This window comes from Squalius cephalus (assembly GCF_949319135.1).
Source record: "Squalius cephalus genome assembly, chromosome: 13".
Lineage (NCBI taxonomy): Eukaryota > Metazoa > Chordata > Actinopteri > Cypriniformes > Leuciscidae > Squalius > Squalius cephalus.
In genome coordinates, this window is record NC_137134.1 from 25,936,597 (window position 1) to 25,951,511 (window position 14,915).

The window sequence follows — 14,915 nt, forward strand, 5'->3', positions numbered from 1 at the left end:
CAGTGCAAGTATTCCACAGCGACTCTAGGGGTCGCTGTTTGACAAAAACACAATTCTTGCATTCGTGTGCCTTTAACAAGATCGCCAGGTCAGCATCGCGGTTGCATACAGTGCTGCTTTTTAGCTCGCGCCAACGACTGAAAGCCTGACCGATTGGGACTATGGGACTCTTGTCCGGTTCCTCACGCGGTCAGATTCTCTCTTCCTTTTCCTACACTCTTCCAACCGTGCTTTCTTTGTTTTTTCCATCGTCGAGTCTTCCAAGAATCACGTCTGAAATGCGCGCAAGTGTCTTCGTGCTTCATGTTGTTGTTGATGTATGTGACGTCGTTGCCGTAAAGCAAGTCGTGATTCTCGCGAGATTTGTCGGGGGCGCTCCTCTCAAACTTGCATTGCTGGTTTTTCCAGCGGCGCCCTACACATTTACTTGTATCTTTAAAGGGACTATGTGTAGCTTTTTAGGTAAACAAAGCTTTTCCTCGTAAACAAAGAATTTATTATCTTTATATACATGGGACGGGTAGGTCCACGGAGGCTTCCATGTAGTTCCGCCATCTTGAAAAACTATAATAGCAGAGAGGGACAAAAAGTACTAGGCCAACGCGTTTCCACAGCGCGTTTTCGTTCAGAACTGAAGTGACTGAAGCCAGCAAAAGCGGAGGCGCAGAGCAGTGAGAGGCGCTTGTCACTGCCCCGGCAAGTTTAAAAGGCTGCACTGCACGGTTATTTATACAACGTTCATTCATACATATGCTGAGTCACAGGATAAGGAGTCCTCGTCGTCGAAAAAGTCGGTTGTGTACTTTATTTTATATAGACAGTAGAACATTTATAGTTAAAAGTTAATCAGGCTCTTTGATGAATAGCAGCTATTGAGTAAAGTAACGTTAGAGAAGGCTCTCATGATGATGATATCTAACAATGCACGTACTTCAAAATATAACGAGTAAAGAAGGCATTACTACTAATTACCATAGTTAATGTTTTTCACAGTCAGTAATTGATAACTGTAACATTCTTTTTTTTCGTTGTTTCAAGTTTCAGTTTGTTTTAAATAACAAACCTGTTCACCCGAAGAAAAACTCGAAGTGCTATTATAAGGCTATATCCCATTTTAAAGATAAAGAGTGTGTTCAATAAAGATGTTGACTTAAATATTTAATTGTAAATATTTAATCACAAAACAAATAGGCCTACATGAACGAACGTTCACATTATCTGCCTGTCTAGCTGTACACGTCTGGTATAAAAATATTTTCAATTTTGAATAACAAAAACAACAGCATAAGCTGGAAGCGACAATGTAGAAAAACCTAAGAGAAACACTTTTTTTTTTTTTTTCAATAAATTGTCAATAAATTTCATGTTCATGTTCATGAATTTAGGCCTATAAAAACTTCCGGCCTTCTGTAAATTAAAATTTAAATTACATACAGACTACAGTATAAAAAAAGCGAAAGAATTCATATTTTATTCCCCCAATTAGTTGTAATCGAGAAAGTATCAAAACTTACTTGCAGTCGTGTCCATTAAAAAGTGAATTTATAATATAAAAACTTTTTTTCTGTCCTTTACGCTTGTGGCCTATCAGCGCGCGCCACCAACATTCTCAAAATCTCTCGCTTGTATAGATAGATGGATTGTGGATGAAATATAAATAAATGACCGAAAATATTAAACTTGGTTGGTGCTAAATTAAAATTCTGGGACACACATGCATCAAATCCAATGAGCAACGTTTTCTTTTGTTATTTCCGTTTGTATTTTTCTTACTTACTTTCGTTTTCTTCTTCTTCTTGGGTTTTACTGGTGCGTTTTGAACCAGCTGAACATGTGCTTACTGCCACCTGCTGGAGCGTTAATATTCTACTACAACATATCGTTATAAATCCTGCAAGACGAACAAATAAATACTATAAGTAAAATATACCGTATACTACAAACTATTTAATAAAAAAAAAAAATAAAAAAAAAAAAAAATAAAAATATATATATATATATATATATATATATATATATATATATATAATCTAAAGCTTCCTGTCCAACTGATCTTGGTTCCATCATTACTTTGCCCGGCTGATGGTCATAAATACTCTTCACATGTGATGAATTCAAACTGCAGATCAGTTTTACAGTGTTTTAGAAGAGAGATGCAGCATGACATCCTAAATAAATAAACACTATAATTATATCAGATTTGATTTCCTTATGCTAATGTGTTTATGATAAAAATCAAATGTGCACACCGGACATGTGTCCAAAGCTGTCCTGAATCAAATCCCAGTCTCATCCCTACTTAATGTCTGCACATTTTCCTACAAAAATAAAGATAAAAAGCACATAAATAAAGTCATATATAAAAGTGAAGTAATATTTGTATTCAATTTGGTTGCACATTTTAAACACAACATGCTTTTCTACAGTGGCGGTTCTAGACCACACTGGGGGGGCCAGGCAGGGGCCACTTGTGCTTTTAGGGGGCACACCTTTAACATTCATCTTAACCTATTTTCAGTATTATTTCAAGTCATTTTTCACCATGTCATGTATGACTGCAATCCCTAGAAAAAGCTAATAAATTATATTAGCTAAGATAATAAAATAATTTCAATTCAAATTAATGTTTCATTATTTTTAATTGTAGTGTGATATAATGATCAATAATAACACATTTTTAGCATCTAAGCACATGTAATGGGTAGAGAAAATGACCACATATATGAGTTTAATTAAAAAAAAAACCTTCTCCTGTTTTGTTACTTTTTTTAAAAAAAAGCCGTTACACTGTTTCAGTTGGGTTGCCGTGGAGACGGTAGCTCAAGCGCTCAGAAATAAACATCCAGCGCTTGAGAAAGACATAATTTTTGTATCTCCACTTCTTTCCAACCCACAGTGCTATCCAGCCTGTGGTTTTGTACCTGCCCAGATTCCCCTAGGTCTGAGGCCGGTAACAATTGGGGGCTCGTCCGCAGGATCCGTTGAGTTAAAAGCGAGGTGAGCAGTCATTGCAACGGTGAGACCAGGGGTTCAAGCTTCAGGGAAGGCTGCTAAGTTGAGCGTCATCCACAGAGCAACAGTCACCGGTGAGACGTCACGATGACTACAGTAGCCCCACGGCGAATGTTGATCTTCCAGATCATCAAACAGCTTCCAGCGATGAGTTTAAGCCAACTGCAGTTGGTTGCCAGGTCAATTGAAGATGGCAGTGAAAGCACTGAGGGCCTCAGTGAACCAGAGCTCTATGACTTCATCATCGACTACATCAGGAGCGAGAGGTTGAAGGCGATGGAAGATGAAGGCATGGCTCAACTCCTCTCCCTCCAGGATCTGCTGCAGGAACTGACATCGACCGACTCCGGGTCTGGTGAGGTCTGTGTTTCCAATGTTCACATGGACGGCACACTGACGCCTACACATCAACTCTTACCTCCCTCCACAAGAGATATCCACACACCATCCATGGACTTGCACACACACACGTCACTCATGGACAGAGACATTCATGTACCTGTTACTACGGGGAGGCAAGCCCAGCCGAGCGTCACTGGCACCCGTGATGCCCACCATGGTAGGACAAGCCTGTCCTCAACTGTAACAGACCAGGTAGTAAGACTGTCTGATGTTACTGCTCTGCTTCCACGTAGAGAGTGTAAAATACACGGTGGTCAGGTATCTGACATGGGTTCTGACATATCCTTTAATGGTCTTTGTAAGCAGATTGATGCTGCTTTACAAGAGGGGTTTAGCGAGGCTGAAACTATTAGAGCTGTACTTAAGATAACTAAGCCAGGTACATTCAGGGAAATGCTCACTAACCATGATGATTTAACAGTGAAGGGGTTAAAAAGGTTTCTCCGCTCTCACATCAGGGATAAAAGTGTAACCGAGCTCTTTCAAGAGCTCAGTAATGCTAGACAGCATGACAGAGAGAGTCCACAGCAGTTTCTCTACAGGCTTATGGGGTTAAAGCAGAGAGTCATTTTTGAGTCACAGCAACCTGGCGTAGAGTTCAGTTATGACAGAAGGCTTGTACAGGGTACTTTTCTACACACACTCTACCAAGGTCTAAATGAGAGAAACACTTATGTTAGACATGACATCAAACCTTTCCTTTCTGACATGCAGGCTAGCGATGACTTTCTGTTAGAACAGATGACCAAGTCCCTGACTGAGGAAGAGGGGAGGTTAAAACGCCTGGGTGCTGTAGCTAAGTATAGACCGGTGACTGTAAGCAGTGCCCGATATGACCATGACGGACAGACTGATGCAATCAAACCGAGTTCAGTTGACGCTGAGTTACAGGCTAACCGTGACGCTATCAGAGAGCTGACTGCCCAAGTGTCCTCACTGACAAGGCACATGACACTTGTTGAAAAGTCTGCAGAACGTGTACAGTCTGGTTGCCCTAGCACATCTGTTAGTCTTCCACGGACACTGTCAGCTGACAAAAAGGGTAGATGCCACGACTGCGTAGTGAAAGGAACCATGAGCTGTCCCCATTGTTTTGTCTGTGGCCAGGCAGGACACCGAGCTATTGGCTGTTTACAGAGGAAGTCGTCGGGAAACGGGAGGAAGTCGCTGGAGCAGGGCAGCCAGTGACTGTGAACAGCATTCAGCCCACTGTTAAGATCAAACCGCTACCCATACCATGCCAAGCAGGTCCAAAAAAACGCATCGCCCAGCTCATAGGAAAACGTTGTACCGTCTCTTGCAACATCAATGGTGTGCCAATTGAAATGCTTTTAGACTCAGGGGCTCAGGTGACGATGGTCAGCAAAACCTGGATAGACAGAGCAGCACCCCATGTCAAAATCCAACCACTTCAATCCCTCTTTGCCGATCAGCCTCTTGAAGTATCAGCAGCAAATGGTACACAAGTTCCCCTTGATGGATGGGCAGAGGTTGACCTGCAAATTTGTAGTGAGCGCCATGGGTCAGTGACAATTGGAGTGCCCCTACTGGTCAGTCAGACTTGTCAGTGTCCCCTGTTAGGGAGTAACATCATAGCTGAGATCATCAAAGAGCATGACAACACTGTGAATGTGACTGCTATTCTGACCGACGCTTTAAGTGTCCCTGAGAACACAGTTGAGGCTTTGGTCTCTGCCCTTCAGATAACTACCACTGTCGAGACAGCCCTGTGTACTGTACACACAGGCAAGAAAGGTGTCACTATCCCTGCTGGTAGAGTCTATGAAGTCAGGTGCCGGGTTAGGGGGTTGCCAGGGAATTGTACAGTACTGTTCCAGCCTCTTATAGAAAACACCTGCCCTGAGGGCCTTGAACTGTTTCCTGCATTAGTTGACATTCCTTGTGGACCCTCAAAATGCATTAAAATTCCTATACAAAATGCAACCCGACATGCCATTTATTTAACCCCAAGAATCACTCTCGGCACTCTTGAGGAAGTGGCTCATGTTAAACCTGTCCCGAGTCTTGAGCACATGCCGAATGACGTTGTCCAAACCTTTTCAGCTCAATTAAGTACAGATCCAACGGCTTACATGAACAACGAGCAGGACAGACAGATCAGGTCTAAAGCTAAAGACAAGTGGCACCCTCCTGTTGACGTATCACATCTAGCTGAGGATGAACAGAGGTTAGTTAAGGAAATGTTGTTCGAGCAGTCTGAGGTGTTTGCCAAAGACGATGCTGACATTGGTTGTATTCCTGACCTCCAACTTAGAGTCAATCTTACAGATGAAACACCTGTCCAAAAGTCTTACAATTCCATCCCAAAGCCCTTGTATAAAGAGGTAAAAGACTATGTTCAGAACTTGCTTGACCGTGGTTGGATCAGAAAATCCACCTCATCATACTCTTCTCCTGTGGTCTGTGTGAGAAAAAAGGACAAAAGCCTACGTCTCTGTGTTGACTTCCGGGGGCTGAACAGCAAAACCATCCAGGACCGCCACCCCCTTCCACGCATCCAGGACCTGCTTGACAATTTAGGAGGCAACTCATGGTTTTCCATACTTGACCAGGGCAGTGCTTACCACCAAGGCTTTGTTGAAGAGAGCTGCCGGCACCTGACAGCTTTTAGCACACCCTGGGGGTTTTACGAGTGGATACGCCTCCCATTTGGCCTCACCAACGCTCCGGCAGCATTCCAACGCTGCATGGAGGGAGTGCTGGCCGGTCTAAGAGATGAATGCTGTTCTCCTTACCTGGATGATGTGCTCTGCTTTTCCAAGACTTTCCAGGGCCATGTTGAGGACATAAGACAAGTTCTGTGTCGCTTAAGGGAACATGGTGTGAAGCTGCGCCCGAAAAAATGTGAGCTGTTCAAACGCCAAGTGAGATATGTTGGACGCCTGGTCACAAGTGAGGGTGTTCAGGTAGATCCCAAAGACCTAGAAGCTGTGTTGCAGATGAAGGAGAGAGAGCCAAAGAACGTTGGAGAGGTCCGAGCTCTACTTGGTTTCCTGGGCTACTATCGCTCTTTCATCCAGGACTTTTCCAGAATAGCCCGGCCACTGTTTAAGCTTCAAGAACATCCTGCCTTGTCCAACAAGAGCCCGGTTGCAACCAAGTCCACCCAAAAAGGCCAGAGCAGTGGTCAGTTACCATCCCGGACGAGCCCCCAATTGTTACCGGCCTCAGACCTAGGGGAATCTGGGCAGGTACAAAACCACAGGCTGGATAGCACTGTGGGTTGGAAAGAAGTGGAGATACAAAAATTATGTCTTTCTCAAGCGCTGGATGTTTATTTCTGAGCGCTTGAGCTACCGTCTCCACGAGACAATGCCACCTGAGGTTGTATCTGCCATCTGGCAGGGGAATAAAGCTCAGAGAGATGAGGATGTGTCCTGGGCTGCCGCCCTTCAGATCTCTGCCTTTGATGACGACTCTCCCCCGATGAGTGCGCCCATGTTCACCCCAGAAGACATCAGAGCCGCCCAGAAAGGAGATGAGCCCATTTCCGAGGTGATTCGGTTGAAAGGGAGCGGATGGAATCCGAGAGACAAAGACTGGAGTCCAATCCAACCAGGAACACGACGACTTATACATGAGTGGAACAGGCTCAAACTGGATAATGGTATTCTGTACAGGCATGCAGGACAAAATCAACAACTGGTCCTCCCCAAAGTACTCAAGTCAACCGTGCTCAAACACCTGCACGATGACATGGGACATGTTGGCGCTGATAAAGTCACCCACCTCGCAAGGCAACGGTTCTACTGGCCTTTTATGCAGCGCGACATCGAAGACTATGTCATCCGTCAATGCCCATGCATCAAACAAAAACGACCTGCTGTCCATGAGAAAGCACCAATGGGCTCAATCACAACTAGCGCACCTTTTGAACTGCTCTCTGTTGATTACCTTCACCTTGATCCCAGTAAAGGAGGCTACGAGTACATCCTTGTGGTAGTAGATCACTTCACCCGTTTTGCTCAGGCCTATGCAACTCGAAACAAGTCTGGCAAAACAGCGGCCGAAAAGATCTTCTACGACTTCATTCCACGCTTCGGGTACCCTCAAAAGCTCCACCATGACCAGGGTCGGGAATTCGAGAACACCCTGTTCCAGAGACTTCAGCAGCTGGCAGGAATATCTCACTCCCGAACTACTCCTTACCATCCACAGGGGAATCCTGTTGAACGCCTGAACAGGACACTCCTCCAGATGCTCAGAACACTCCATGAGGAAAAGAAGGCAGAGTGGAAAGACCATCTCCCCAGCATAGTACATGCCTACAACTGCACGAAGCATGAGTCTACAGGCTACTCACCATTCTTCCTCCTCTTTGGAAGACATCCACTGCTGCCCATTGACCTTATATTCAATCTCGACTCAGATCGGCTGGTACAGACACGGCAGGAGTATGCACAGACCTGGGCTTCCCGGATGCAGGATGCATACCGGATTGCCTCTGAGAACAGCAAGAAGTCTTCTGAGAAAGGGAAAAGGCACTACGACCGAGGTGCCAGAGGAGCCTTGCTGCAACCAGGTGATCGTGTGCTTGTCAAGAACCTGTCGGAGAGAGGTGGCCCAGGCAAACTTCGATCTTACTGGGAAAAGAAGATCCACCGTGTCATAGAGAGGCTGGGAGATGGACCTGTATATCGAATCCAAGCTGAAACAGGTGACCAGACTCTCCGGGTGCTCCACCGCAACCTCCTCTTGCCTGTCAGTGACTTGCCAGTCAACCATGAGGAACGTGACACTGGTGTGGAGCGAAAGCCCCAAGGACAGAGACGTCATATGCCAACCAGAGAAGCAACTAAGTCTGATGTTGGCACCTCAGATGATGAGGGGGAGTGCTCCTACAACCTTAGACCCTTGCCTGTGTATGAGAGGAGGGCTGTCAGATACCACCCACATCAACCCGAGCTACACAGTGAGCTAAGGGTTGGGGCTCCCGAATATCAACCGTTGAGCCGTGCACCTGAGTCTGAGAATGTATGGCAGCCAGGACCAGCTGACCCTTTGGTGACAGCAGAGCCAATGCCGGTAGCAAGAGGGGTAGATCCGTCCCCTGCTGTGGAAGGACCGGATCAACACAGGGATGATGCTATGGAGAGTGAAAGCCCTCAGGATCCTGAGATAGATGCTGTGCCTGTTCCTCAGCCAGTAAGAGAGGTAGATCAGCAACTGCGGAGGTCCACTCGACCAGTCAAATCCAGAAACATCTTCATGTATGACCAGCCAGGAGAACCTTCCTACCAGCCCTGGAGAATGGGAACTAATGCCATGTACTGTACCCCTTCTTCCATGCTGACCTACCCAGTGTTTCATGAGAGATGCTACTATCCTCCCCCTGCTGTATGGACATACAGTAGAACTGACATGGACCAGGACATGAAAGACATTGATATCGACATACAATCTTACCTTCATACTACTTATCTGTGATTGACATACTGCAGGCTTACTTCCTGTTCAGACTGATGACTCCTGAAGACCATACTTACCTGAGGTCCTGACCGATAGTTTGAGAGTACCACTGTAGCCAGTAGTTCAGTTTAGTACTGGATGTCGGGAGACATCTCTTAAAGTAGGGGAGAGTGTAATGGGTAGAGAAAATGACCACATATATGAGTTTAATTAAAAAAAAATTAAACTTTAAGAAAAAACCAAAAAAAACCTTCTCCTGTTTTGTTACTTTTTTTAAAAAAAAGCCGTTACACTGTTTCAGTTGGGTTGCCGTGGAGACGGTAGCTCAAGCGCTCAGAAATAAACATCCAGCGCTTGAGAAAGACATAATTTTTGTATCTCCACTTCTTTCCAACCCACAGTGCTATCCAGCCTGTGGTTTTGTACCTGCCCAGATTCCCCTAGGTCTGAGGCCGGTAACACACATCTAGGCACTTTTTTACACCTGGGGTGGGCGATATGGCAATAATATCATATCACGATTTTTTTTCAGGAAAATCACGATTTTATCACGATTCTTTTTTCATGTTGGTTTTACTATTTTGCAAGTGACTGAGCGTTACAGCCAAACTAATTTCCCTATTTTAAAAACAAAGCCTTATAGGTAACAAAACAAAATATAAAATAAAAAAGAATGGCAGACATTTAGGCCAAAGTGTCGAAGATAAAAATCTTTGTCATTATTTTCTTTGTTATTAAAAATTAAGAACAGAGATACATATTACACATACACAACTTAATATACAAATGAAATAAACTGCTTTATTTTTTCAGCTATAGGTGTATTTAACAGAAAGTAATTAAATGAACAAATATGAAAATAAAACACAACAGACTTAAAGTTCTCAGTCAAGAGCAGTGAATGATTTCCTCTGTGTGTTTTGTTGTTTTATTAACATTAAAGGGATAGTTCTCCCCCAAAAAAGTCATAATTTACTCTCTTAAGTTGTTTTAAACCCGAATAAGTTTCTTTCTTCTGTTGAAAATAAACGTTATTTGAAAGAATGTGAGTAACCACAACAGTTGATGTACCCCTGTGACTTCCATAGTATATATTTTTTTCCTACTATGTATGGAAGTCAATGGGGACCAGCAACTGTTTGGTTTTGGGTGAACTATCCTTTAAGGACAAGCGGCAGCATGTTTATTATTAGGGCTACTGTCTCTTTAAGAACTGCACGCGACACGCCTAATATACACGCATATGACAAGCAGATTTTAATTAATTTTCTCTGTTTGCTTTCACTTTAGACATAGCGAACTTTATGTAAACATTGTCTGTATTTGACAGTATTAGCGCAATATAAGACTCAAAAGAAGCCTTGTTTATACTTTCGCCTGGCTCCGCAGCGCGAGTCTCCGCAGACTGCGCGCGCACCTCCGCAAGCTCGCCGGTGTACTATTCTTTGAAACGATAGGGGGCGACTCAAGTAATTATCCTCTAAACCATCAGGAATCAGCGGTTAGAAGAAGAAGCTATACACACGTGACAATGTTTATTTTAGTACACCGCCACCAATAGGGCTTGGCAACCGACGTCACTGCGCAGTGCATTCTGGGACGTAAACAATAGGGCGGCGCCATTTTGTGAGGCCACATCGGGCGAGACGTTTATATACTGTCTATGCTTAAAACAACCACTTACTACACGAAAACAATGTTGAAAAGTCGATTAAAAGAACGAAATGTACTATACAGAGACAAACTTCTATCTGACGCAAGAAAACGGTAAGTTACATGGAAAAGATGTCACTGATCGGAAATATGGATCCGTATGAGGTGCCTGCAAGAGAATATAACGTTACTCGAGACCTCGACGATTTAAGTTACCTCCTCTGACATTTCCAGATATTTTTGCATATTTAGTCTGTGGTGTGAATGCATATTTCGAGGCTCAGTTTTGTAATTATAAATCTATGGAAGCCCACGTTCAGTTCACAAATGGCTGGGTTCATGACTTGGAAGCCTACAAACCGCTGAGTTGTGAAAACCCTCGTTCGTACAAAGGTGCGTATCCCTGAATGATGAAAGCATAGATGCCAGTGACCTGTCTGCTGTCCTGCGACAAGCACATGAATGCTGTAAGTGTGTCTGACGAGCAGGCAGCAGCTGTAGAAGAGTACACCAGGCAACAACATCTGTCATCTGCGTGGTATGATTACAGAAGCGGAAGAATTACAGCGTCAAAATCCCAAAATGCATGCTGTATATAAAATTTGTTACATGAAATTCAATGTTTTAAAGTAGTTCAACACAAGATGCACAAGAAACTTGAATTTTTTTATTAAAAAAGTTTTTAATTATCAAATTGTCATCTATTTTCATTTGAAGTATTTAATGTACAAATAGTATACCATGTTCATGCTAAGGAAGGTACACACACACAAAACAAACATGTTCAATCTCAGGAAGGTACCACATTTCACACACACCAAATAAAAACCAAAAATGTATTTTTACCATTCAACATGCACACTTTTGTTTCATCTGGCCGTACAACACTTGTATACGTGTTAACTAGAAAACAGCAAACATTGACTATCTTATCAAGAAGGGTAAATTCTTCATCTTTACAGGGAAGCAACAAACTAAATGGTATTGTGTTATGTAATAGTGTGTACTTATTGTGCAAGCTAGCTATTACCCTTTCAACATGTATCCTAAGGTGTGCTATAACGTGTCTTCCACATTTAACACTAAATCGCCAGGAAATTATTTGTTAAGAAGCATAACAGTAGTAATCATTGACAACAAAATTGCAAAACATGGAAGTCCTGTTTAATATTGAATCTTCTCTGTATTTTCTTTGAAAAACTCTTCATCCATATTCAACTTGTTTAACTCAGACTTAAACTACATATTTTCCTGCAAAAGACGGGTTAGTTCTGCACTGCTTTGCTCACAGAACTGAGCAAAGAAACAGTTTGTTCATTTTGGCCTCCTCCCTCAGATTCACTTAAATTATGTCTACGTTGTCTGCGGCCATGCCGATCTGACACTGTGGCTGTTGACTTCAAAGTGACCGATGTGGAGGGTTGGAGCCCAGTCTGGATGAGACTCATCCATCTCATATGCTGGTTTACCTTTGGGGAGACAAAAGTATCCATATTAAAACAAATTATTGCAAGCAACAATGGGAATACTATACACTCATATACTATAATACTAGGGAACACTATACAATAACACGTACACACACACACACACACACACACATACAAGAGTTCAGATGCATAAGCCTCTAAGTGCCATATGAAATTTTCTTCTAAAATTATCATTTTTATCAAGCTCGTATATTTAAGTTCAGTAATTTCACGTAAATGACAATAGGTCATTTTCATTGCCATTTAAGTGAAATTACTGAACTTAAATATACAAGCTTGATAAAAAATCATTTTAGAAGAAAATTTCAGATGGCACTTAGAGGCTTTTGCATCTGAACTCTTCATACACACATATATATATATATATATATATATATATATGTGTGTGTGTGTGTGTGTGTGTTTGTTATTGTATAGTATTCCCTAGTATTATAGTATGAGTGTATAGTACACGTGTGTGTGCATATATATATATATATATATATATATATATATATATATATATATATATATATATATATATAGTATATAAATGTATAATGCACGTGTGTGTATATATATATATATATATATATATATATATATACTTTACACTTCAGTTCCAGTTGAACTCATGTGGCAAACATACTTACAAGTGTTATAAAGAGAATTTCTCGTGCTTCAGTCACAGTGATAAAAAATAACTCTCTAGTTCAGGCTGGGTTACTCCTCGGAATATCTGAGTGGCTCAGCGGAGTGCTTTGTTTTGATCACATGATTCATTCAGCGCACTTTATTAGCTTAAATTAGCTTGCTCACTGCCGCAAAGTCGACAGAATAGTGCTAAGTTAGAAAATGCAGATGAACCTATGTCTACCACTCTCGGGAAAAAAACACATAATCATTTGCTAAGTGAAATTTATACACTTACCCGAATGAAAATGCCTGGAACACACTTTCAATGATCTTGGGATGTTTGCGAATGTATGTCCGTGCGTCTTATGGCGGATATCCAGGCCATCCATCTCCGCTTGGTCACATCGGACACATGACTCATTCATTCTGTTTTCAGGCCGGGAAACAATAAAAAAGTCCGCTGTCTAATTTTATGCCCCGTCGATCGTGTGACTGTGAACGAACATTACATCCAAAAACAACTAAAACTTCCTCGCCGCCTCGACGCGCGAGTGGCCTCACAAAATGGCGATTTTTCCCATCAGCCACCGCGGCGCTAGAGCCGTGACGTCACGTCGCCAAGCCCTATACCACACTACAAAAAGAATAGTGTAAACCCCAGTAGGCTAAACCCTGAGATTATTACTAGTGACAATAAAACAAAATATATGGATATGAGAATGTGTATACATAAATAAATTAACAATCTCTTACATCTATCTATAAATTACAGAAACGTCTGTCTGTCTGTCTGTCTGTGTGTGTGTGTGTGTGTGTGTGTGTCTGTCTGTTCCTCGCATATCTCTCGAACCGTTAGTCCGATTGATTTCAAACTCGCCAGGTGTCTCGCCACGGGCACGAGTAAGTGCAGTGCCAAGTTTGACGTTGTTTGGATGAGAAATGCAAAATATATCGTTAAATATATCATTTTTAGAAGGTTGTGGTTTAAAAATAAACATTCTGACATTAGTGGGTTGTTTCGGTCAAAGAAGCCACAAGAAGGCTGTGGTTTAAAAATAAACATTCTGACATAAACACTCTGTCAGCTACACTGTTTACTTCTGAATATTATAGTTTTGTTCCAGAACCATAGGCTGTAAAAAATAGTCCAGAACGTGATAAATGCATTTTGATTAATTTGAGTAAAAATGTGTTTTCTTTACCAAGAAAGTGGCAAGATGAAAACCACTATTTTCTGTTTCAAACTTTCACATAGCATCTTTAGGTTATAATAACATAAAAAATTCAAATCCAGATTTTGATTTTCAAAGATCTATTATAAAACCGGATTATTTTCCCCCAAAATGCAATAAATTCAAGACACTTTTTTTTTCAAAATGCTATCATATTGAAACTGTTGAAATCAGCCATCACTAAGAAATATCTCCTGAACTTTTTTGACGGCGATCAGCTCACAAAAACTGATTTTGCACGGGCACTTTGCACTGCTCCCTGAATCAACGCGCTTATTCATTTGTGGATGTTAACTGAACTAGTGCAAAAAATGCCCGTGCAAAATCAGTTTTTGTGTGTGTTTTTTAGTAATTGTTGGTTTGGTGTGTTTGAGTGCTCATTGTTACAATTACACAGCAAAAGTTCAGTGACATTTTTTTTTGTGCATGGTAGAAAGCACACAGTGAACTCCGAGAAAACGCTGCGCTTGAGTAAACAGTTTGTGTATGCCACTACAAATGATGCCCGTGAAAGAGACTGTGAACGCATTGAATAGGATATGTTTAGTTGGTGAATAGCATACTATTACACAGTAGCGATAACGTTAAGCGCACCAGAATGAAATATAATATTCAGAAGTAAACAGCATAGCTGACTTACAGATTCAGTTAACATCCACAAATGAATAAGCGTGTCGATTCAGGGAGCAGAGCAAAATGCCCGTGCAAAATCAGTTTTTGTGTGTGTTTTTAGTAATTGTTGGTTTCTTGGTAAAGAAAACACATTTTTACTCAAATAAATCAAAATGGATTTATCACGTTTTGGATCCAAACTATAATATTCAGAAGTAAACAGTGTAGCTGACAGATTGTCAGAATGTTTATTTTTAAACCACAACCTTCTTGGGGCTTCTTTGACCGATACAACTCTCTAATGTCAGAATGTTTTTAAACCACAACCTTTTAAAAATGATATATTTAACGATATCTTTAGCATTTCTCATCCAAACAACGTCAAACTTGGCACTGCACTTACTCGTGACCGTAGCGAGACACCTGTCAAGTTTGAAATCAACAAATGATGCCTGTGAAAGAGACTGTG

At 41.8% G+C, this 14,915-nt stretch overlaps 1 protein-coding gene across 3 annotated transcripts in view; it reads right to left on the bottom strand.

Moving 5' to 3' along the window:
* Positions 1 to 14,915, bottom strand: part of LOC307169754 (uncharacterized protein) — a 293,723-nt gene that overhangs the window by 173,219 nt on the left and 105,589 nt on the right. For 2 of the 3 annotated variants that reach the window (XM_079890550.1, XM_079890549.1), the window contains exon 1: positions 1,515 to 1,790. The exons of the other annotated variant lie outside the window; for it this stretch is intronic. The gene's annotated coding sequence lies outside the window, so the exon portion shown is untranslated. Of the gene's footprint in view, positions 1 to 1,514; positions 1,791 to 14,915 lie in introns of those variants that run through there. 3 annotated transcript variants of the gene reach the window in all.